This window comes from Spinacia oleracea, chromosome 6, assembly GCF_020520425.1.
Source record: "Spinacia oleracea cultivar Varoflay chromosome 6, BTI_SOV_V1, whole genome shotgun sequence".
NCBI classification, from domain to species: Eukaryota; Viridiplantae; Streptophyta; class Magnoliopsida; order Caryophyllales; family Amaranthaceae; genus Spinacia; species Spinacia oleracea.
In genome coordinates this window covers 72,115,091-72,140,222 of record NC_079492.1, presented here as the reverse complement: position 1 = coordinate 72,140,222, position 25,132 = coordinate 72,115,091, and the positions used below count along the sequence as shown (strand labels likewise).

Below are 25,132 nucleotides of genomic sequence, written 5' to 3'. Positions count from 1 at the left end.
GTTATTTTTCCGTGCATGTGCGGATAAAATGACGAGCACTTCTGGACAAAATTTGGCAAGCAGAGAGATTCAGCGCCCAGGCTGGGGCGCTAAAGATTTCGGCGCCCAGCTGTGGGCGCTGACAATCATTTCTGGGCGGATCTTTTTGGTGCGCTAAATGCTTCTTTTTCTTTTTAGACCAACTTTAGAGGCGCTTTTGCAAAGTTTGCTTTTTTATTTTTTATTATTTTTTTGTACTTTTCATTTGTTTTCTTTTTTATTCGTGACTCAAGACGGTTTGAAAGATGGGTTGAATGAGATAGGATAATTTGTATAGGTATTGGTCAAGCATGAGGATTATATCTGCTAGGACTCACAATTTGCAGCCTCAAGCTAGTGTCACGAGTTTACATCAATCAAGGCCAATGAGTAGTATGGGGACGGCTCAAGGGTATATCAACAGGATGTATCCACACAAGTTATATGGTCATTATGCTAATGGTGGTGTAAGAACAGGTTTTGGGCTTTGGAAATAATGGGTATGACGCACGTGTCAATGGCCGTGCGTGGTTTGCGGTTGACAACAAGTTCAAGAACAAGAGTCGAGGTAATGGTTTCTTGGGTTATGGCAATGAGAACATGGATGGGTTAGATGAGCTGAACAGGGGCCCCAGAGCGAAGGCGTCTAAGAACATGAGGATTGGAAAGGGTAGACATCGTAGAACTTTATGATTTGGATTGATTGACTCAATTCTCTTCCTTCGTTTACTTGGGTAAATTTCGCACTTTGGGAGGTACGGGCTAAGTATTTCATGGCTCGCTCTTTTCGCTCTCCCTTTTCTCTTTCTATTTTTTTTCTTTTTGCTCGGGATTTCCCCCCAACATAAATCCTTCAATCAAATTTTTTATTTGGGCTAAAAGGTAGATGGTTGTGGTCTTTGAGTCACGAGGCGAGACTGAGTGAGCCTCGTTTGGTAGGCCTATAGTGGACCTTTAATTTTAGTAGGCCTAGGGTGGACCTTTAATTTTAGCAGTCCTAGGGTGGACCTTTAAATTTCCTTACTTTGCAAGTTTAGTCGTTTCTTAAAATGTGCAAATAGCGTAGATTCGAAATCTTGTTTTTACCTTATTGAAATTTAACGAAAGAATTGCATCGAAAATAACTTTTTTGCTTCTTTCCAGATTCCAGTTTCTGGGATTTAATTGGAAGTTGTGATTTAGACTCGAACTTTCATTAATCTTTCTGATTATAACCCGTGTATGAATACAAGGAGGTGGCCTAGACTCAAAATAATGACGTGGCGTAAGCCTATAATACTTGACCAAGCAACTCTCAGACTTAGGCTAATTGGACCATAACTTTCATTGGTTGACACTTTAGATTTTAACCCTTGGGTGTTCATTTGTCATGCGCCATTTTGCTTAATATTGGCAAGGTAGTTAATCGGGGAGATCGAATTTTTTTTTTTGCAAGACTAAAATCATTAGTGCGGCTTCCCTCTTAGTGTGTTTTGCTTTACCCCAATGGTAGCCTTATGGTATGCCGATTTGGGTATTTTCATGGTTCGTCATGTTGCATTCATGGAAAATATTTTAGTCCGTACTTAGTAGTATTTCAAGAGCGAGTGACTCGAGAGGACTATGATAGTCGTGACCCAATGTGATCATAAGCCTTGAGGCCATTAATTTTTTGCCAATGGTATTGATACCTTAGGTTCACTTTGGAAGTTGTGCGACTATGGGGGAATGATTTCCCGAATGTGACTGTTTCCATTTTGCAAATACTATAATATATTATTTTTATTGGTGAGAGAGAGTATTGAGGCCGTGGATTCTTAACAAGGGATGACAATTACATATGGGTGCTTATTGATTTAAATGTTAGAAAGGGAGACTCAATTTGGTTTAACCTTTTAACTTGCAGAACGACACCAAGCATTAGGACCGATTCTATGGATAAGACAACCAAGACTTAGGATTTAGGTTGTACTTTGGCATAGCCTAGTCTAGACTCGGATTTACTTATTTTTCAATTGAACATTTTTTTTTTCTTGAAGACTTTATTCGAACATTATTTTTTGAATACTTTGCCCATGTGACATTCAAGGTCGTTTAATTAGCATGCTCGGTTTTGGTGTCGAGCATTGTCGTCGTAGGAGGCCTAACAACGACACAAGGAGTTATTTATTTTTTACAAGTCGCTTTTAGAATCGAGTGCCTTTTCATACGCCCTCGCAGCAATTTTTTTCCGAAAAGTTTTTTTTTTGCTACATATGTTTTTCTTATGCGCGGGCACCGAGGCTGTTGTGCCTGACCAAAAGGCCAGGCAGCAACTTCAGCGCCCAGCAGTGGGCGTGAGAAATTTTAGCGCCCAGCCAGGGGCGTTGAAAATGCGTCCCTGGCTGGTTCTCATTTTCTGTTTGCGTCTACTTTTGTTTATGCGACTTCAATTTTGCGTGCTTGCCTAATAACGTCCTTTACGCGTTGTGCAGCGTTTGTGGGATTCGTTACGGCCATCCCGAGCGTTGCTTATTTTTGTGGCGATCGTACGGGCTTGCGAAACACGTATTTTGGTATAACTCTTTGGCCAATTGGTTCATGAATGTTTGGGCAATTTTTCAGGTCGTTGGTTTTCTAGCATTATTTGTCTAGCATTATTCGTACGCACAATCATAACATAGTCACATAGTTCGCTACACATAACTACATTACAAACATGGATTTGAAAATTAAATATGTCACGTAGTTTATGATAGGCTTCTATGGGTAGTATTTGCGCCTGGCTTGGTACCGCTTCTATCGCAGATCCGACACATGCCCCGGCCGAGGTAGTGCCTTCAACAGACGAATTTCGTCCCAGAAGGCCAACCCGCAAGTGCAAGCCAAGGGGGCATGCAGGCGAGAGGGACCTAATGAGCGAGCGATTGGGTTTGAGACGGGTGTACTACTAGCGAAAGTGCCGAGTGGACAACATTCGAAGCGTATGCACCCCCCGGATGGCGATGGGTATCCTTAGTCCCAACTCTCGAGATGAAACATCAAGGCAGCCAAGATTCGTTATACGGTTCTGTCCGTTCACATTAATATGCTTATTTTAAGGTCGTCCCAACTTGATGGGGAAATAAACGCGGGGTAGGATTGTTTCACCCTTTGGCTATTTTGATTACCTACGAGCACGAGTATTTCCTTCACTATCCCCAGTGGAGTCGCCACTGTGAGGGGGTCGAAAAAGCACGAGGCTAATGCGTGACCTCGTCCCTCGTGGGTGTGACGATTCTTTTTATTCAATCAAGTGTAATTGGATTTCCTGTGAGTTTACACCCAATTAACTAGTAATATAGGAGTCGCCATTCAGTTTTTAACGACAATGAGAAAAACTGACAAAACCCGGTTATCGTGACATAAAGGGAGTGCAATTATGTTTGACCACGACGGCCGTAGGTTCCCTTGTGATCCCTGGTGTGGGGATCTCTCAACATACACCCGCAAGGTAGAGATTGAGGGTTCGGGGGACTGTAACTACCGAGAGGAGTACTCGCTCGTCGATAACTCCAGAGGCAGGATATCCTTAATAGCTCAGCATAAATAATTGAAGGGACATGCGTTAACTATTAAACTAATCTGAGTTGATTTTAGCAATATGCAACATATAATACTAGATCGATCGCGATTATCTGATTTAAATAGCATTAAGGGACCTAGCATGATAATCCAATTTCCCAAAAATATTATATTTGTTAGGCGTGGTAGAACAATCAGATTTAGTTAGTTTAACAGTTCCTAAAAAGGGCGAGGAAAGCAATTAAATCATAGAAAAGGGACACATTACGACGCACCCTTGAGAGGTGCGTCACGGTTCTCAGAAAACTAACCACTTTGACTTTGCTATTTCTCCTTTTTATTTAACGAATCTCAAATTATGGGACAGGATACGTTCTGTTCGATTTATGGATCGATTGCGACAGAACGCGTGAACAATTTCGCAGCGTGAGGCTTAGGCTAGGGGTTGGAGTCAATACTGAGAATATAAATTGTGTGTTGTGATTTCACGTCGAACTTGGGCTATATTTATAGAAAAGAGTTTGTGGAAAGATAGAATTGCAGAGCTTTAATCCACAAAGAATTGGAAAAAACACGTACCCAGGTAATTCCAGCGCCTAGGTTTGGGCGCCGAAGATTTCGGCGCCCAGAGCCAGGCGTTGTAAATAGGGTCTGGGCTGTTTTCTTAGTCAGATTCGGATTCCTGAAATCCGTAGTGTTTGAGACTTAATCGAGTCTTTTAGTGCGTATCAATTTCATGACGGAATGCGTCTGGGCCCGTTACGAACTCTAGGCTCGTTAGGATTTTAATTAATACGTAACTCTTATTTCCGAATCATATTAGGAATAGGATTCTCGCAGTTTTCTATCTCATTTAGGATTTATGTTGGAGTGCAACACCTAATTCTGATAGGCTTCTATCTTTTATGACTTGCCACTTTTAGAAGCTACCCTTTACGGCAGTTACTATTTTTAGCAGGTTTCCATAAATAGCAGGTTTCTATAAATAGCAGGTTTCGGGTGAAACGAGAAGGGTGATTGAGATTCGTTATTTTATAGGAGATGCGTTGTCAAGTGGAGATTTATGTTTTCATCATCGAACATTCCCTTTCGGGAATGGGGACAAAAGTAGGTGTCTACATCATCCAGGTCATGTCAAAATCAGAATCAATTTGTCCATATCATGTCCAGACCAAAACCAATATGTCCATATCATATCATCTAAGTCATGTCAAAATCAGAACTAGTATGTCCAGATGATGTCCAGACAAGAATTGATATGTCCAAACCAGGAAAAAAAATTCTACATCAGAACTGTTATATTCATCTCAATTTTACGTGTTGCCTATACTGGTTTATTTGTAGGAAGTTGAACAGAGAGAAGAGTATGAGGAGAGAAAAAGAAATGTAAGAGAATAGAGAAGAAAATGTGGCGTTTATGTTCATAATGTTATGTTTTGGAAACGCAAAATGTGTTTGAAAACATCTCAAACGTGTCTTATCTTTGAAAATAAACATTATTCAACTGTGTCCAATATTATAATTTTATTTTTCTCTCCGATCATAATGTTAATTTTATGATTGAAACATTTATTGAAGGTTTTGTTTGTGTGTTTTTTTGATAAAATTGTCATTTAGGAATCCTATTGAGATAATCGACAATAAACTATAGAATGAATGTAAGTCCTGCAGCTTCTTGTTGAAGCTTCCAAGGAACTCTTCAACTTATGAGATTATGTTAGACGCTTGGTATATGAAAGCATCAAGTAATTATTGCAAAAATAGGAACCTTATGTGTGAAGTACTTAATTTTTTTTTTTTTTGGCAAATAAAGATATTTTATTACCAAAGAGAGGGGGACTAGCTAAAAGCTAGCACAGTGTCACGCACAGGCCACCAGAACACCAAAAAAAACAACAAAAGCAAAAGCTAAACACTAGCAAAGCTAGACAACTCTAGCACAAATCAACACAGCAACTTCTGGCTATCAGTGGCCCTACAAGCCACCCTAAACTGGATTTCAAGTACTATATCAGCAGGACTTCAACATTTCTGGTTAATCACCATCTCATTTCTCTGGAGCCAAATGCTATAAATGCTTTTAGAGAAGAACATCAACAGCAATTTATATCTGTCACCTGTTCTTTTAGTAGCTTTCAAGATCCAAGCAAGTTCCTGATCAAAATGAGCAGGATTTCTATGAAACTGCAACTTCTGAAGGATCTTACCCCACACAGCAGCTGAGTAAGAACACTCAAAAAATAAATAGCCAGTAGATTCAGGCATGGTTGAACAAAGAGGACAACTGTTAGCAGTGACAATTTTCCAAGCTAGAAGCCTATCTCTGGTGGGAAGTCTGTTCCACAGTGTAAGCCAAGTGATAAACACACTTTTAGGGGTAGCTTTATTATTACAGACCACTCTTTTCCAGGGGACTTTATCATGAACACCAAGGAGATGCTTGTACATCAGTTTAATAGAAAATTTCCCTTTTTGCACAACAGAATCCCATCCACCTACATCATCAATCAGAGTGTAAGAGTTCAAAATCTTCCTCAATGACCAAGATATTGTAGCTGGCCATTGAGTGGATAGAGGTCTGTTTTTTATGTAATAGGTGTGAACCGATCTACTCCACAATCTGTCTTTTTTATGAGTTAAAGCCTAAAGCAGCTTAGCCACAACAGCTTTTTTCCATAGCCCCATTTCCTTAAGGTTCCACCCACCAGCACTTCTAGGAAGACAAAGAGAATGCCATGCCACCAGAGATCTTTTGGAAGGATCAGTAAGACCAGTCCAAAGGAAAATCCTACAGTAGTTCTGGATTTCCTTTAACACTTTCTTAGGCAAAATAAAAATTTGACACCAGAAAGCTTGCAAACTAAGCATAAGAGAGGTGCCTAGCGGTCGATGACTTAGCTCTAGCCACCACCTTGTCAATCAAAGGTTTACATTGGTTATAAACCAATTTTTTGTAGAAAGTGGAACTCCAAGGTACCTAAAGGGGAATTGTCCCTCTGGAATATGAACTGCATCAAGAATAGCTATTTTAGTAGCAGCAGGAACCCCTCCAATATAGATGTTACTCTTGTCCAAATTAGCTTCAAGTCTTGAAGCTCTTGAAAATTTATTGAAAGCAGCAAATAGCATCTCAACTGACAGAGTATCAGCTCTTGAAAACATAAGTAGGTCATCAGCAAACATCAAGTGTGTGAGGGCCAACTTTTCACACTTAGGGTGGAAATTGAAATCTGGCAAAGTTTGCAGCTGCTGTAAGTGTCTTGTAAGGTATTCCATACCAATAGCAAAAAGAAATGGAGACATTGGATCACCCTGTCTCAATCCCTTCTTTGCTCTGAAAGGTTGTGATGGTTTCCCATTGACCAAGATGCTATAGGAAACAGTAGAGATGCAGGTGAAAACCCACCTTACAAAGTACACAGGAAACCCAAGTTCCTCCATAACACTTTTTAGAAAGGACCACTCAATGGAATCATAAGCTTTCTTCAAATCCACCTTTATGAGACACCTTGGAGAAATGTGAGTTCTGATGTACCCTTTGATCAACTCAGTTGCAAGGAGAATATTATCAGAAATTTGCCTGCCAAGGATAAAACTAGATTGAGCTTCATTTACAACATCACCAATGACACTCTGCATCCTGGTTGTGAGAATCTTTGCCACTAGCTTATATATAACAGTACAACAAGCTATAGGCCTAAAGTCCTTAACCTTAGAAGGGTTAGGAACCTTAGGGACAAGAGTAATGGAAGTACAGTTGTACTGAGGCAGCATAGTGTTAGTTCTGAATACTTGAAGTACAGCTTCATACACATCAGCCTTAATAACATGCCAAGTCTTTATAAAGAAAACAACATTAAAACCATCAAGGCCTGGTGCTTTGTCATCACCAGTCCCCTTAAGAGTTTGGTCAATTTCTAAAGTAGTTACCTCTTTGAAGAGCCATTGTTTAGCAGTAATACTGAGAGTACTGCCACTTCTCAAAGTAGGAATGTGAACTGCAGGCAAAGACTGAGCAGCTGACCCAAGCAAAGTTTTATAAAAACTAACAATTTCACCCTGAATGGCATCAGCTTCAACTAATTTGTTTCCAGAATCATCAAACAGGACTGTAATCCTATTCTGCCTATTCCTTTCCTTGACAAAAGAGAAGAAGAAATGATGGTTAGAGTCCCCCACCTGGAGCCACCGAATTCTTGATTTTTGCCTCAAAGCAATTTCATCCACCCTAAGCCATTTCCTTAAATTATCAGTACAAGTTTTCTCTTGTTCATACAGCTCAGAAGAAGGATTAGACTGAAAGGAGGTTTGAACAATCTCTAGCTGAGATCTAGCCATATCAATTCTCTCTTTTATGCCAGCAAACTCTTCAGAATGTAGTGTTTTCAAATTGTGTTTAACAAGGTTCATTTTAGACCACAACCTAAACATAGCAGAACCTGTTTTCCCACTGGTACCCCAACTATTCTCAATCAAGGAAGCAAACTTACTATGGTCTGCAAGGTAATTCAGAAATCTAAAAGGTTTGCCTCCCTCAACTTTATCAGGCAAACAATTCACCAAGAGTGGAGAGTGGTCAGAAGTGGAAGAGTTAAGGTATTGAATAGGAACACCACTAAACTTATGGATCCATTCAGCATTACCAAGCCCCCAATCAATTCTACTAGCTGTTTTCCCATCACCAGAACGTTTATGCCATGAGAAATAGTGTCCCACACTTTTGCAGGGCGATGCAAATTAGCTAAATTAAGGATTTTAATGAGTTTCCTCATCCTTCTAGGTCCCCTAGTTCTCCTTGTTACTATGTTCCAATCTTGGCCACTAGATTGGACTACAGGTGGTTCATGATGAGGAGTAAGGACCCCCCCTGCCTGTTGATGTGGAGCTGGTACATGTTGCTGAGTTGGCTAAGCTACCCAAACCTTCTTTACAGTTGGTTTGGGAGCTACTTTGGAGGGCTTGGTACAATCATGGCCTGTTGTATTGCACTTTTTACAATAGAGGGGCTTCCAATCATACACTACAGCTTGCTTGAACATAACTCCCCTAGCATCTTCAATCCAAACATGGTCTGGTAGCACAGTAGTAATATCCATTTCAATCAAAACCCTGGCAAATGATACTCTTTCCTGTTTTGTTGTACACTCATCAGCACATAAGGGAACCCCCAACAAACTACTGAGTCTACTGAGAGAATCACTCCCCCAGCAATGCAAAGGCAAATTAGGAAATTTAACCCACAAGGGAATCACTTTGAGGACCTCCTCATAGAAGTTGAAATCTGCTGCCCATGGCTTAATGATCAATGGCTTACCATAAAAGGTGTATGGACTCCCTGCAACAATGCGGTTCTTGTCCTCAATACAATCAAATCTAATGATAAAATACCCTTCATCATGGAAAAACACTTGGGGAGTAGCAACCTCACTCCACACAGCAGCCATAAATCTCCTTATAGAAGCCAATGTTGGTGATTCTCCAACAACATACATAACTAAAGAAGCCTGCCATTTATCCACCATAGTGTCAAGCTCTGATTGCTGTAGTTGTGCTACTTTTTTCCCTTCTTTAACCAAAGGGGTCAAAAATTCCAGGGAGCTCCTTTGGAAGCAAGCTTAGCCCCAGCAAATAAATTCACCCATGGTTCCTTAATAGTCCCCCCCCCCCCCCTCCTTAGGTGCCTGAGTCGAACCACTAGTAGAAGCTTGAGGCTTCAATGGTTGACCAATAACACCCACATTACCATGGTTTCGAAAAACAGAGTCCGTACGACACCGTGGAATCAAATTCCCCTCCCAAGTGAGCCCCAACGACTGATTTAAAGCAATAATGGTGTCATGAAGAGCTTTAGGAATCATACCAGCCGATGAGTGCACTAGATTGGAGTAAACAAGTTCTTCGTTCTCAAGGTTCGTCGCACTATTTGCAGCAACTGGGTTCGATTTTTGGCCCCCTTCTGGAACCAAAAGAGTCTCATTTCTAGGTTTAGAAATAGTGGAATCCTCCTCCGAAGCCATTGGTGAAGTTACAATCAAGCTAGCCTTCTTCTTCTTCGCCATTGATGAAGATGGCGCACGTTAGTAAGCACCCTTAACGTACACCCTCTCAGCTTGGGAGAGAAGAAAACGTGAAGTACTTAATTAAACCTTGTATTGAGCATATAGGGAAACATCAAAATTAGCCATTCTGTTTTTTCTCAATGTTAATGTTGCTTAAGTTGAGTATTTATTAGATGAGAAAATTATGTGTTTGCTAATTGAGTAATGTTGTTCAGAAATTGAACTTTTGCGGGAAACGGAAATATGATTCATGACGGAAATACAAATATTATCGAAGTCAAAAATAATGCCGCAAACGAAAAAATGATTCGTTTCGGAAAATAGTAAATGGAAATAGAAATATTGTCAGAATTAGAAATATTACCGGAATCGGAAATATTGTGTAAATATTGTTCGAACCGAAAATAAATTTCGGAATCAGAAAACTAACCGGGAGCACGACGAGCGACAGGCCGCCAAGTGAGTCAGCCCATCACTCGACAAGCCAACGCCGAGCAAAAGGCCCAGCACAAATCTTCTAAACGTAGAGCACGCAAGGCTTTAGCCAGGGCCAGGCCCAACGCCCAACGCCCATCGCATGGCTTGCGATCATTAGTGTGGGCGGCAAGCCAACGAGCAGCCCGCAATAGTGGCGTGGGCGGCAAGCCAGCGAGCAGGCAATAGCCTTGGCGTGGGCGGCAAGCTGCGCTTGGGCACCAAGACTACTTGCGCGACAAGTAGCTTGGGCCACAAGATATCCATTTTCCTTATCCTACATGATTAAGAGTTTTATGATTATCCTAATACTTAAGTGTTTGGATTATCCTAAAGTCTACAAATTTGTGATTAACCTAAATCCTAATTCTAAGGGTTTTGGTTATCTTAATTCTAGTAGGATACGACTATCTATTCTCCTTTAAATATATGACAATAGTTATGAGATAACAATCAATAGTCATGAGATAAATACATAACCTCGGAGAATGGGTCGAGATTAATAATCTAATGTGAGTTGTTATACCCTGCACGTTCGCTTGTAATATGTTGAGTTATTGTGAGCAGTTCAGTAGATTATCATGTAGTGGTTGTTTCATTTATATTCCTACAAAAAAATTTAATTTTCCAAACTTTTTTAGTTTACAGAGATAAGACTCATAGTTTTCAAACCCTGCTAATCCATTAATCTCCATTAAAATTTCCATGAACTTTTACCGGAAAGAATTAAAGCGAAGTGAACCTACAGAGCAGGCATATTGACAAACATTGATCTGCATATTGTTGCAATTTTTCCGACTGTTTTCAGTTTTCAGTAGTACTAGACTTATAGTTCTCCAACCCTACAAATTTCACCAGATGAATGTTTCCGACTTAAGTATGGAAAATTCACAAGTTTGTTATACAATCATGTGAGTTTGGGTAGAACTTGTATAATCACTAGTTGAAAAATCGTCGAGTACGACTCATTTAGTAAAATTACAGCACTTGAAGACATTTTTAAAATAAAATAAAAATGCATTTTCACAAATAAAACTCATTTTGAAAAATGGTTAGTAATTGAGTTCAAGTACGGGCTTTGATCTCGAGTGTTGCTCGTTTAGAAACGAGTCGCACAAAGTTCTCTAAAAATAGAGGCATCACAAACTTGGTTTCTAAACAAAGTAAGAGGCGATTTTTTCTCATTTTCCCGCTCCTCCTTCCTTCACATTCTTTCTTTTCTGGAGAGTGACCTTGAAGAAAAATCACAGCCTACACTAACCCTTCTCTGCCTCGCCGCCCTCCTCTGTCGTGACGCCGCTGCTCTCTGCTCCTCCTCCCCCACCGCCGCCGCGCTCTACTCTCCCCTTATCGCTTCAAGGTTTATAATTTAAAACCTAACTTTTATTGATTTGCATTAGTTTCAAGTTTATATCATAAGTTTTCTAAATTAGTATCTGATTACCGTGTAGATCTTAGGTTTTATATGTTCTTAATTTTTTTTGACAAGATATATGTTCTTAATTCAGGTGGGTTTTGCAGACCTTACCTGCAGTTACAGAACTAAAAATTGATGATGGGAGACGATTAATAACCGGCGATGGTGATGGGAATAGCAGTAGAAAAACAGATCTGGAGCTTCTCATATCAACATTGACTCTTCCGGCATCCACGACAATTCTGATAAATCTAGCCCTTTCGTTTATTCTTCCCACCATTATGGGTGAGAGGTCATTCTTTTTCTCTCCTTTTTGTTCGATTTATCTGGGGATTTCTTAAATTTTACTGGCTTTTTTTCAATTTGTCATTTGCCTTCGGGAAATTTAATGTATTTGAATTTTCTGAAGCAAAAAAGCTCTGTGAAGGGTGACTCGCGTCCACAATCGAGTCCCTTTCCTTACCCAGGTAAGTTTTCTAACCCTTTCTTAATTGATCAATTCTCCAATTTGGTCGATCTGTGAGGGCATTTTTTATGACTCCAATGTTTTTTGTGAGACTTTTCCTTATCTAAATTGGAATTTATCATATGTTTTTCATCTGAATGATTTCAATTTTCTTTCTGGTTGGTAAAACTGCAAAACCTAAAACAAAGAAGAAAAATTTAAGCAGTTGATATGGCTAATATTGATAATTAATGTTAAAATTGACTTGATTTGGCTGTAAATATGTAATCCTACTAGTCTTGCACCACTCTAGGTTAATTTTCTGTTGTTTTGGAATGGAAATCATTTAATTTGAAGTTACTGGAGAATTTAATTATGGTACCAGTTATTGTATCAAATGTCCAATTGTTTCCAAGAACATTTCAAATTTAATTTGGCTCTGTGTTGTTGGATAATAATAGTGGGCTGAATTACTTGAATAGCGGACCAATTTTGATGTCAACTGTGAGTAAGTAAGTTTGTTAGTAGTTAGACTCCAGTTGCATAACATACCGTCCTCGACATATCATTACAAATTTTTTTTGCTAACTTATGCTTGTGCACTGCAGAGTTCAAGAAAAACGAAGCGCTCAAGTACGGTGCATATAGAGTCTGACAAGTCCAGGAACCTCGTCCTCTAAAGGTTGGCGTATAGATAAGCAGCCAACCTTATGAATTGATTTGGTGTTCAGATATGCTACTTTTTCTTTATACTTAGTCTCTTTCCCACTTCTTTTTAGTACTACTTTTGGTTTTATTGCAGATTTATACTTGTTTTAGCTTCATAATACTGTTTATTTAGTGTATTTGAATGCTTTCTTTTTTAATTTGATTTACGAGCAAGTAATTTTGGTGGGGTTTAGCTGTTGGTATTTGGGTTTCCTTTGTTTTTTCAATTGTTTTTGTCCCCTCTTGTAAATTGAATTTATATGAATTTGGGTTTGCTCATTTTGTTCGAATTGATATCATGGTTTAGACGCTAGTTGGATTTGTAGCTTAATTGCATTGTCAAATTTGTCATTTTGGCACAACTTGGTTATTAATTCTGTTTGTCATGCCCGTTGATTTTTGGGTTTTACCAGTTTTGTGTTCAGCTTACCCAGAAAGATCTAGCAATCATGTGGCTGCAGTTTGGTTGACTTTTTGCTGAGTTTTTATGACTTTAGTTGACTTTTGTGTGTTAGATGGGTCTACTTTGCTGAGTTAGGCTAGTGCTTTGTTGCATCTATCTTGTTTTGGTGGGAAGGGAGTCTGGCTGCACCATGCCTCAAGGTATTCGATACTTCAAGGTAAATGTTATGTCAACTTCCTCCTAACAGTAGTTGTTGATTATATTTTGGTAAGGGAAGGGTGAGTGCTTCTATTTCTCTTAGTCATAGAGGACATTCACACCAGAGACTCCATGAACTGCATATCACGACATTTTCTTCTAATTTCTTTCTAACGTACCTTACTTTTCTAGTTCGATCACATCAATGGTATTTGTTGAATTTTTCTGCTATATGGACCTTGTCTTTGCAGTCTACAGTGTTGCATTCCCAATCGAAATATGCATAAATAACTGATGTTTCCTGAAATTTCCCCTGGAATTCTTCATAGATTCAACCCTTCACATTGGCTGTAAAATCTCGTATGTTGACTATCCTCCTTTATTCAGTCACCCAAGAATTTTTCTTTTCTCTGTAATGATCAATCATTAACTTTCTCATTAGGTTGATTGATGGCTGTTCTTTTATGGCTGAATGAGACTGTAATTTCAGCATATACCAGAATAAGATTAGGTATGTAATAACCTTGTGTTTTCATGTCAGATGCTCACAACTCTTTTCTGTAAAGGTGTGAAGATAAAGACATGAAGCTGGTCACCAAACATGAAGCAGGTGAAGAAAATAATATCTTATTTTAGATCTATAATTCTAAATGAGAACTTATTTCCTATTTTCTTTGGTTTAAATAATTAGTCATGTACTTATCTCGATATTAAGCGATGTACATAGTTCGGGGTTTGTCCGTGACATTTTTTTAGGGTACTAATTATGTTATGACTTCATATATTTGTTAATAAAACAATTGATTTTCATGAAATTTGTTTATTTACTTTTGCTATTTTTATTATGGTTAGGTGATTGTACTTGAAAATGTATGAAATAATATGCAGAATATATTTCTTATTTTAGTGCCTCTAAAAACATTTCATGACAAAATCTCATATTGCACCTAAAAGATAATTTATTTGAAATATAATAAATTGCCTCTAATAATTTTTTGAAGCAAAATTATATGGTTGCCCCTAATGTGGTTTTTAGAACAACATTTTATATTGCCTCTAATTATATTTCGAGGCAAACTTATAGAGTTGCCCCTAAATATGTGGTTTTCAGAAGCATTTTTTATATTGCCTCTAATTATATTTTGAGGCAAATTTATATGGTTGCCCCTAAAAACATGTGGTTTTTAGAAGCTACTTTTTATACTGCCTCTAATTATATTTTGAGGCAAGATTATATGCTTGCCTCTAAATGTATGTGTTTTTAGAAGCAACTTATTAATTGCCTCAAAAAGGGTCTTTAGAGGCAACCATTAATTAGCGACGGACTTATTAGAGCCATCCACTTTTTTGCTTCAAAAACTCATTAGAGGCTACATCCCCGTTTTTAGAGGCAACTTTGACTTGCCCCAGCTTCACACACAAACTTAGGTTTCTTACTTTGGGTTGGGTTGAATCCCATGGACAGTCACACCTAAACTTGCAGTAGGTTGTTATTCTGTTATTTTCACTGTGTAGGTAATAGTAATCATACCTCTTTTGGATAGCATGCCACCTCAATGCCTTCCTCACAGCCTGAACACTTCCAAACTTAAGCCCCAACACCAGGTTAATTGGCCTACTGAAGTTAGTATCAGAGTTGAACCAAGGGCTATTGTCTACCTATTCATCAGAACCATCAATGCTCCTTAACTCATCTGACTCACCCTCAATCTCTTCCTGAATTCTAACCTCTTCACATTCTAGATTATCAGCCAATTGTGACTTCTTCCCTTGGGCTGATTTATCTTTTTCCCCTTTCAGTGTCTCTTGTTTTGCCTCCTCTAAACTAAAATTCACTTGCCTTAACAACTCATCATCAACTGATTGTGTTTTATCTCATTTTGTTTTCCTAAGTAACTCCTCAAAATCATCAGCATCATTTAGAATTGTCTCTTCCTTCCTAGGTCCCCAATCAATATCAAGATTACTAAAGTCTAAGTCTGAATTGTCTGACCCAGATCCATACAGTATTAAACACTAGTAGAAAAACCCCCTGTTGCAACCCCCATGTTGCAGCGTACATGTATTAATACGCTTCAACAACCTGTAGGTCAACGGGGGTCAAACCCTCTAAAGGGTTGTTGCAGCGTACAAATTAATTTCCCTCTGCAAAAGAGTTTCGTACACAGTAAAAGCCCCCTGCAATAGACCTCTCATTTTGCAGCGTACAGGTTAAAAGCCCCCTGCAATAGCTTTTTGTAATTTTTTTTCGCTGCAAAGGTACGTAATCTATATATTATACTAAAAGAGAGGAAATCAATGTGATGATGACAAATGTCACTCATGAATTAGCCTCTCTTTTAGATATTAAAAAATTTTAAAAAAATAAAACATTTTATAATTACTTTGTTAACTTTCACCTCAAAAGAATATTTGATTCTATTTTCCTTAAAAAAAATCACTCTATACATGGGAAATATTGTGTAAATTATCTATTCTATACTTTCATAACAAATATAACCAATTTAAGATTATTTTTTTATAAATGGAAACATTATTATTGTTTAGACATTTAGCTAACAATATAAAATCTCGATTTAGATAGAACATCATATAAATAAAGAAATACGAAAACCCATTCCTTAAAATGTGGACTAATTTATTTATAATATATTCAATATCGATTAGAAAATTTCTATTTTAACACAATTGAATTACTCATAAAAATATGATCAATTAGTACAAAATATGTATTTATTTCATCAAAATAAACCAACACATACTTAATCATTCCTATAACAGTATATCAAGCTAGCTAAATAAGGTAAAACAAAATTGAAATGAAATATATAGCTAAGTCTAAAAAATAACTTAAATTTTTAAAATATATATTGACATTTCACTTAGGCATGTACTATGTATCTACTAATGTTTTAATTCCTAGCACCATTAAAAAACTGTGAACTTTTTATCTTACAAAAGTATACACTCTTGATTTATTAATTTAATAACAATTTCCTAATTATATATTACGAACGTTTTATAGACAAATTTGTCAAAAGTTGGTGGGAAAATTTGCACAAGGAAATGACATGTGTCACTCATGGTGTTTGTTTTATTATAATGTAATAAACCTTATACTAGGCATAATTAATCCATTATATAGAGTACATAGTAGTATTTTTGTAAATATTTAAGAGTATTCTACTGATTTGTACTTACATAATTAAAATACAAATAAATAAGAGAATCAATCAAGTCTAAATAAGATTATAAGAGTGTATAAAAAAATTACTATAGTACACTATAATATTTAAACAACTAAATTCGATAAACATAACCGCCAATTATTCTACTATTTTATATGTAGTATATTTAGCAAATAATTTCAACAATTATCACCGTCGTTGATAGTAGTTATGTAATTTTCTTAAACATGAGTAAAAGTTGCGTAATCTAATCTATCTACTACTCTATTGCGCAATAGTTAATATAATTCGTATATATTTTTCCTAAAATCTTCTAATTACTTATGGTAATAATCGATCATACTACGAAGTACTTATTTACTTATGTCAATAAATTTCTTAATTTAAATATATATCTATATACTCCCTCTGTTTTTAAATATTAGTCATCTTTTGACTTTTTCACCCGTTTCAACTCAATATTTAAACGTAAATATCTTCCAATACGTATGTTAAAAAAGTATGAAATTTTGATATTGTCAAACCAAACATTAAAATTAAATCTCACATAAATATTTTTTGAAATACGTATTGGAAATAAATTAAAAGATTTTCTTCAATTTGTGAATAGTTACAAGATTCCAGATAGGAATAATCCTTAATTGATTATGAATAAATTAAATAAAATTTACTACTAACTTATATATTATAATTTTTTGTTTGTTTACTCAATATTATTATTCTAATTAGACAAACAAATTGTCAAGACTCTAGAATAGAGTTGTAAAATTAAAAACTCCTTTACCAAAGTTGAGTCTAGGTGTGGGTTTGAGGCGGGTGTAGATACACGCAAGGGGGTGATGAAGAGGGGATGGATTTTATTTTGTACATCTCGAGACGAGGATTGACATGGGTGGGTATCGTTCCATCGTGGATGGAGGGGATGGGTATGAGAACTGTAGGCAGGCACGGGTGTGCATGCCCCGCTTCTCCTAAAATTCATCTTTAACTTAGTAAATTAAGAGATCGGGTAATAAAGGTGATTGAGAGATTTTGCGAGTATTAAGTGGGTATTACTATCGAAGTAAGCTAGGAGTGATGCGATAACTTTATGATTCACACAAGTGGTGAATCAGAATGAAAATAATTTTATCTATGTACTCTTATTTGTTTCAATTGGTTTGATAAATGAGCAATGATAAACTTATCAGTTACTAATTTTAATTTGGAGAATATATATAATATCTATTTGATTATATTTTCATAACAAATTTCATACAAATTTATGTATAGATTATAAAAATCGTGCATCGCACGGGTACTATACTAGTTTAATATCTAAAATTCAGACCAACATTCGTTTCAAACCTCAAGCAAAATCCAAATCCAAACCGCGCTCACTGCTTCTACACTCAGCTTTCCCTGCCAGTCGTCGTCGCCGTCGCCGCGCTGCTTGTTCTCGCCAGTCGCCGTCGTTGTCGCCGGTGGTACTCCTCCGTCGCCGTTGGTACTCCTCCTTCGGTCTATTTCCTCTCCTCCTAGCCTCCTCACCGGTGGTCCCCTGCTCGAAAAACCACCGGTGAAGTCCATCCTTGCTCGAAAAAATTACCTACTTTCCTCGGCCGGTGAAATCCACCCTATTGTCCGTCAATCCCCGCTGCGGCAGGTAAATTTTTCCTTGTCCCTCTTCATTTTCGTTTTCAGAATTAGGGTTTGTTCTTTTTGTTTTTTTATTTTTTTTGTGGCAAGTTGTTCACCCCGAATCTTTCTTTTTGTTGTTGTTGTTGATTAAAAATGGATGCCTCTATTTCTTTTGCAGAAAAGGGGGGCTTAAGATTTGTTTACTCGTTTGTTTGGTATTGAATAACCTGGTTAATTTAATTATATGGTATGACTGAACATTGTTCAATGAAAAGTTGTGGAATTATATTGCCAATGCAGGATGGAAATTAACTTGTTTAAACTGATGATTGTGATGCAGTATGTGGATAGAAAAGGGAGGACTCCATTTGCACTTGCTTGTTTGAATCCAGAGCTCTATAATGTTTCTAAAATTCTAATAGAGTTGGGCGCCAATGTAAATGTATATCGCATAGGTACCGTGAATTGGCATTCTTGTTACCGTTTGTATGTCTGTTATGGATATTCTATATCTACGTGTTCATTTGATTTATTTATTGTTTGCAACCCCTTCCTCGGTGAAATTGTTTACATGGTCTGTGATTCGTTGGGGTAAAAAATTATTCAAGTTGACTGCTTTTATTGTTACTAGAGCAGCTTGATAAACTATGGAGTATTAGACTACACTTCTTCCTTGTGAAGTTGCGAGTGTTTGTGTATACTACAGACAGATATAGTATTAACTAATCTTGCACATTTTGTGAACATTATTTGTCGTACTACTATGTGATATGAAGAATGGTGAGGTACCGAACCACTGAGGTATATTACCATCTGTGTATGCTTGCTTAGTTGCTTTAAATTCTTGTACTTCATCAAGCTTTATAGTGAGAAATGATGTGCATGAATTTTACAGTATGGAATTGTGAACTGTTTGTTTCTCTGTTTCATTCTTGTATTTGAATTGTTCAGAATGGTCCTCTGTAATGGTTGAATGTTCTACACCGAGTATCTTTGCAATATGAAGTTGCATGCCTATTTTGTTTAACAAAATGCCTGCATGTTCAACTGATTTTCTTTTTTTTCTTTTTTGCTGATAATGCATCTAGGTCGTAGTTCTCGTAGTGGAGGGACGCCTTTACATCATGCATCAAAACGTGGCCTGGAAAATACTGTGATATACAGTGTGGCCAGCATCTGATACAATTGTAGCATTCCGCGGCTACTATCATCGTAGCTCTGCTGTAGGGATTGTACTACCATGATAGTAGGATATTGACTTGGGGGGGGGGGGGGGTGTTATCACTATTATGGAGTACCTTTAGCTTCTTCCTCTACCTCTATTATCTTTCACCACGTTTCTTTCGTCTGCATTTTCTCTGTTAATTGCATCTTGTAAAATTTCCAAAATAGGCTAATGTTTTATCTATGGATCAGAGTATAACTTTTCTCGTAAAAAACAGGTAGCATCTTGTTTTTGAATCTCGTACCTTGTATTATGTGCCTTGAAAATTTGGGTAAATATTTGGAATGTTTTGGCAATGGTTTTTATCTTAACGTAGAAACCTCTTAAGAAATCTTAGATTTGGAAATGGGAATGGTCTGTTAAGATTTTGAGCTGAAGCTTCTCTGTTTATAGACTCCAAATGTATATATTAGGAATTCCACTTATTGATACAATAATTGTTTGTTCCTTTCAAGGTTGTTTTTCCTGGGAAAATATTCATTCAATTGAGAAACAAACTTTGTGTTCCTTTTTCAATGGGAAGGTGGAAAATCGGACTCCGGATGTCTACAAGGAGATACGGACTTGGATTATGAAGAGGTTTCATGCCAATCCAAGCACAAACATTGAACTGAAAGATCTGTCGGAGCTGTCTATTGGGGATATAGATGCAAGGTAAGAAATTATGGAGTTTATAGATCATTGGGGTTTGATTAACTAACACCCTTTTCCTCAGAATGAGCCTAATGATGATGCCGATCCAAATACAGATGTTGACAAGGCAGAGCAAATAGACTCTTTAATTGAAAAGTTTTATCAGTTACAACATAAGCAATCCTCTGTACTATTAGTTCCAAGAGCCAACGTGTCAACAGCGGCAGTGCCTTCAGGCCTATTTCCGGAGTCGATCACAGAAGAGTTGGTAGAACAAGAGGGACCTGCAGTTGAGTATCATTGCAACTCTTCTTCTGTTGATTGTTCTTGCAGTTGAGCAGGTGGAGTTTCTCTGATTTGGCTGTTATTTCTGAGATCTTTGTTTGATTTTTATTATGCTAAGTAGACTCTTAATTGATTTGAGAATCTGAATCCTTTGTGGTTGAGTTAGACTTTGTTGTGTTTCTTCAATTGATATGCATGTTTGGACTTCTTTCTCCTTCGTCAAGAACTATAGATACCCAATATAGATGTCATTGTCGGTCAGGCCTAGATAGATGGGTGTTTTCTTGTCTTTCTGGAGTTTGGACTAGTAGAGAGGTTGCTTTTCTGTTTATTTATAAATATGCTTGTATTATATTGCGTTTTGTTTGTCATTTATGATTAATATGGGAATGAACTTTTAGTAGAATGTTGTCGTTACAGACAATTATTCGGTTCTTGGTAGAGAATTGGTGCTACAAAGTTCTATGTTTGTTCTTTGTCCACATTCGTGCTTAAAGTTCGGCACTCTGGTGGATGATTACTTAATGATGATCTGTAATTTCTATTACTAGCTACCTGTCAAGTATGGAATAACCCATTATTATGATCTGATTGCATAGTTTAGTTCTTGGAAGGGTGGTCAGGAAAGGCTCAGGCAGAAGATAAAAAATATGATGTACTATGAAAGATGCTGAATATGATGGACCCGTATTCTGATGCAAGTGCACGAACTCTGTTTTTCGTAGTTGAGCTAGTTTGTATGTAGTTAAAAAGTAACATCGACTGACAGCAGTAACTATGTGTTACAGGTGATGGGAAGGTCTTCACCAAATGACAAGCTACAGGCCTATAAAAGGACAGTCTGCTGGACCAGCGTAGGAGAAGTGCAGACATCGAGGCTGATTTTTCGATGAAATTGGCTGATATGTTAAAATAGTTCAATGAATGCTCTAGTTCTTTGAGTAGGCACAAAGAGATGGACAGAGAGCTTGAATTGAAGGTAGAATCTTATCATCAGGAGTTATGTTTTGCTCGAGATGATGCTTCTGCTTCCGAACAACAATATTCACCAGAAATCTCAACCATTTCTAAACTTGTTGATTTGTACAAGGAGAGTTCTGAGGAGTGGTCCAAATTGGAGGGAGTGATAAAGGCTTTGGAAACCCATTTAAGTGAAGTGGAAAGTGATTACAAAGACAAGCTTGAGAAGGAAACTGCCGCTCGGAAGGAGGCGGAAAAGGTGTCTGTAGAGTTGAAGGAAAAACTTGTAAAATGTGAGGCAGAACTTAAGTCAAGTAGAAGAGCTAACGAGCTGGATATTATCCATTGAGTAGCTTTACCACTGAAGCCTTGATGTACACTTCCAACACAAATGATATTGCTGGAGATAATGAGAGGAACTCGCTTCCCTTCACCACAAAAACAGATCAGATAATATTCCACAAGAACAACCAAGATGGAAGAAGATATCCTTTGATTTTAGTATTGCTCAAAAGAGTGCAGTCATACAAAATAGTAACTTGAGGCTACAACTCTCCAAGATAGTAACTTTAGGTTACAACTCTCAAATGACTACACAAATTACAAGCTACCCTTCTCTTCCTTTTCTTTTCCTATTTATACAAGCAGATGCAAGTACACTTTAATTAATGCTAGCTGTTGCTGTTCTTGTCAGGTACTGCCAACAACTTCTGCTCCACCTTCAGCTGCGTTGTTGTGGTTGTTTGCCCTCACTTTGCTGCGCCTGCTATACACCAAGATAGGTGGGTCAGGTTTGGTGTAGCCGTTGTGGTCCTTTACAGATAATCTAGCAATGGTACCACATATCCCAACAGGTATCAATCAATCATATTGTTTATTCTATAGTCATAAGTCAAGGAATACATTCTAGAAATGCAAAATGCTCATTGACCCAAGGCATTAGATAGGGGCCTAGGTCATATAGGTATTTTCTTGATTGCTTCATGAGTTCATGGATATAAATGCAGATAAACCCGATATACATATACTATGACATAAATCTCATTTTTTTTTATTTAGTTAAAAAATTTGGGAAATTATGAGAAGTCATAATACCAATTTCATACTTAATACCTCAATTTGTACTAAGATCTTTCATATATGCATTTATGATTTATTAACTGTACTTTCATGTTAATTGTTGTACGTACTAACCAACATATGTCTTACCTAAGGACTCATTTGATTCTTATTACATGATTAATATGCATTGTTTTAACTTTCTAAAACTCATTTTAATCTATTTATGCACATTTAAGGCTCATTGGGTTGTTATAGGTCATATTTAGAGCTAAAATGACATTTCCGCTCCCAACTTTGAACTAACGAACCTAAGGACTCACTTCCAACTTATTACATGATTAATATGATTATTTTAAGTTTCCAAGACTCAATCCAATCGATTTATGGACATTTGAGACTTGTTTGGTCGTTATAGGTCATATTTAGGCTAAAATGAGGCATTTCGCTCCCAACATTGAACTAACGAACTTAAGAACTCATTTCAAACTTATTACATGATTTATATGATTAGTTTTAAGTTTCCAAGACTCAATCCAATCTATTTATGCAAATTTGAGACTTGTTTGGTCGTTATAGGTCATATTTAGGCTAAAATAAGGGATTTTCGCTCCCAATTTTGAACTAAATAACCTAATGACTCATTTTAAACTTATTACATGATTAATATGCTTAGTTTTAAGTTTTCAATACTCGTTCAATTCCAATCTATTTATGCACATTTAAGGATCATTGGATCTTTATAGGTCATATTTAGGCTAAAATAACATTTTCGCTCCCAACTTTGAACTAACGAACTTAAGAACTCATTTCAAACTTACTACATGATTCATATGATTATTTTTAACTTTCCAAGACTTAATCCAATATATTTATGCACATTCGAGACTTCTTTGGCCGTTATAGGTTATATTTAGGCTAAAATGACATTTTCGCTCCCGACTTTGAACTAACGAACTTAAGAACTCATTTAAAACTTATTATATGATTCATATGATTATTTTTAACTTTCCAAGACTCAATCCGATCTATTTATGCACATAATTGAGAATTGTTTGGTCGTTATAGGTCATATTTAGGCTAAATTAAGGCATTTTCGCTCCCAACTTTGAACTAAAGAACATGAGGACTCATTTTAAACATTTTACATGATTAATATGATTAGTTTTAAGTTTCCAACACTCATTCCAATCTATCTATGCACTTTTATGGCTCATTAGGCCGTTATAGGTCATATTTAGGCTAAAATGACATTTTCGCTCCCAACTTTGAACTAACGAACCTAAAAACTCATGTCAAAATTTAATAAATGATTCATATGATTAGTTTAACTTTCCAAGACTTAATCCAATCTATTTATGCACATTCGATACTTCTTTGGCCGTTATAGGTCATATTTAGGCTAAAATGACATTTTCGCTCCCAATTTTGAACTAACGAACTTAAAAACTAATTTCAAACTTATTACATGATTCATATGATTTTTTTACTTTTCAAGACTCAATCCGATCTATTATGCACATTTGAGACTTGTTTGGTCGTTATAGGTCATATTTAGGCTAAAATGAGACATTTTCGCTCCTAACCTTGAACTAAAGAACCCGAAGACTCATTTTAAACCCTTTACACGATTAATATGCTTAGTTTTAAGTTTCCAATACTCCTTCCAATCTATTTACGCACATTTAAGGCTCATTGGGTCGTTATAGGTCATATTTAGACTAAAATGACATTTTCGTTCCCAACTTTGAACTAAAGAACCTAATGACTTATTTCAAACTTATTACATGATTAATATGCTTAGTTTTAAAGTTTTCAATACTCATTCCAATCTATTTATGCACATTTAAGGCTCATTGGGTCGTTATAGGTCATATTTAGACTAAAATGACATTTAATCTAATGCTCCCATCAAATTTTTGTTTTTGAAGGTCTTACTTATGCCAAATCTCGTCTAGGGGCGACACTTGGCTTGGGTCGACACTAACTAAGAAATGAATGCAAAAAACAAGTAAAAAGAAGCACGACACAAGGAGATGTTGACGCGGAAAACCCAGGAATAAGGTAAAAAACCGCGGGTAGCTATGAGGCTATCAATCCACTAAGTATCCTAAATAATTTGTATAATAGTTTATGCTTTGTAAGAGTGAAAGAGAAAGATGCAAAGAATGCTTAAAGTATGAAAGTAGGAATTTTGCGAACTTGCTTGTATGCTTCTGGTGTTGATGCCGTTTCCTTTTATACGCGGAGTCCAACAGTCTTGTTTGTTGGAAGGATCCCTAGAAGATAGGGATCTTCTACTATCCGTTGTTCCACGATCCTCTTCCGGTCTTCAACTACTTCCGTAGTCTTAGGTTGTCACTCAGACTTATTCTGTTCATATAACGGCGCATCATGCCTTGGGCCTTGGGCTTGGATCTTGACCTATCTTCATTAACTTACTCGTCGTCGCTTGTCCTGTGTCGCCCATTTTTTGTCGCTAGTCTTTTGTCGCCTATACCTTGTCGCATAACCTTGCCCTCGACCTGTTTACTTGACGCGACGTTACCTGCGACATGAGCATACCTGGTTGACACGACATAGATAGACGTCAGAGCAGTTATGTCGTTAGTACAAAAAGTGGGATAACAGGTCTATACTACGAGGAATGCACCTTATGCTAGTGAGGAAATTGATGTGGTTCATGAGCAATGGGATAAGTTTTTTACCAGCAAGTATTTATTATTGGCCTGAGCGCGTTTGTTCGAGTTGGCTTAGATGTTATAGAACAATCTTTTATATTAAAATGTATGCGTACGTTGAAATCGGAACGTACATATATTTAAATGTACTACATGCACTTTGTTTTGGGATATATAGTATACAAAACACCAGTTATTGTTTTTATAATTGTTATACAGGTTGCGATATTATTGTTG

At 37.0% G+C, this 25,132-nt stretch overlaps 1 long non-coding RNA gene across 1 annotated transcript; it reads left to right on the top strand.

Moving 5' to 3' along the window:
- Window positions 1–18,880: 18,880 nt before the first annotated feature.
- LOC110804888 (uncharacterized) lies at window positions 18,881–24,371 on the top strand. Its single transcript, XR_002537856.2, has 4 exons — window positions 18,881–19,931; window positions 20,027–20,251; window positions 20,984–22,009; window positions 24,146–24,371. It is a non-coding gene; the product is annotated as an uncharacterized lncRNA (long non-coding RNA).
- The last annotated feature ends 761 nt before the right edge of the window (window positions 24,372–25,132 follow it).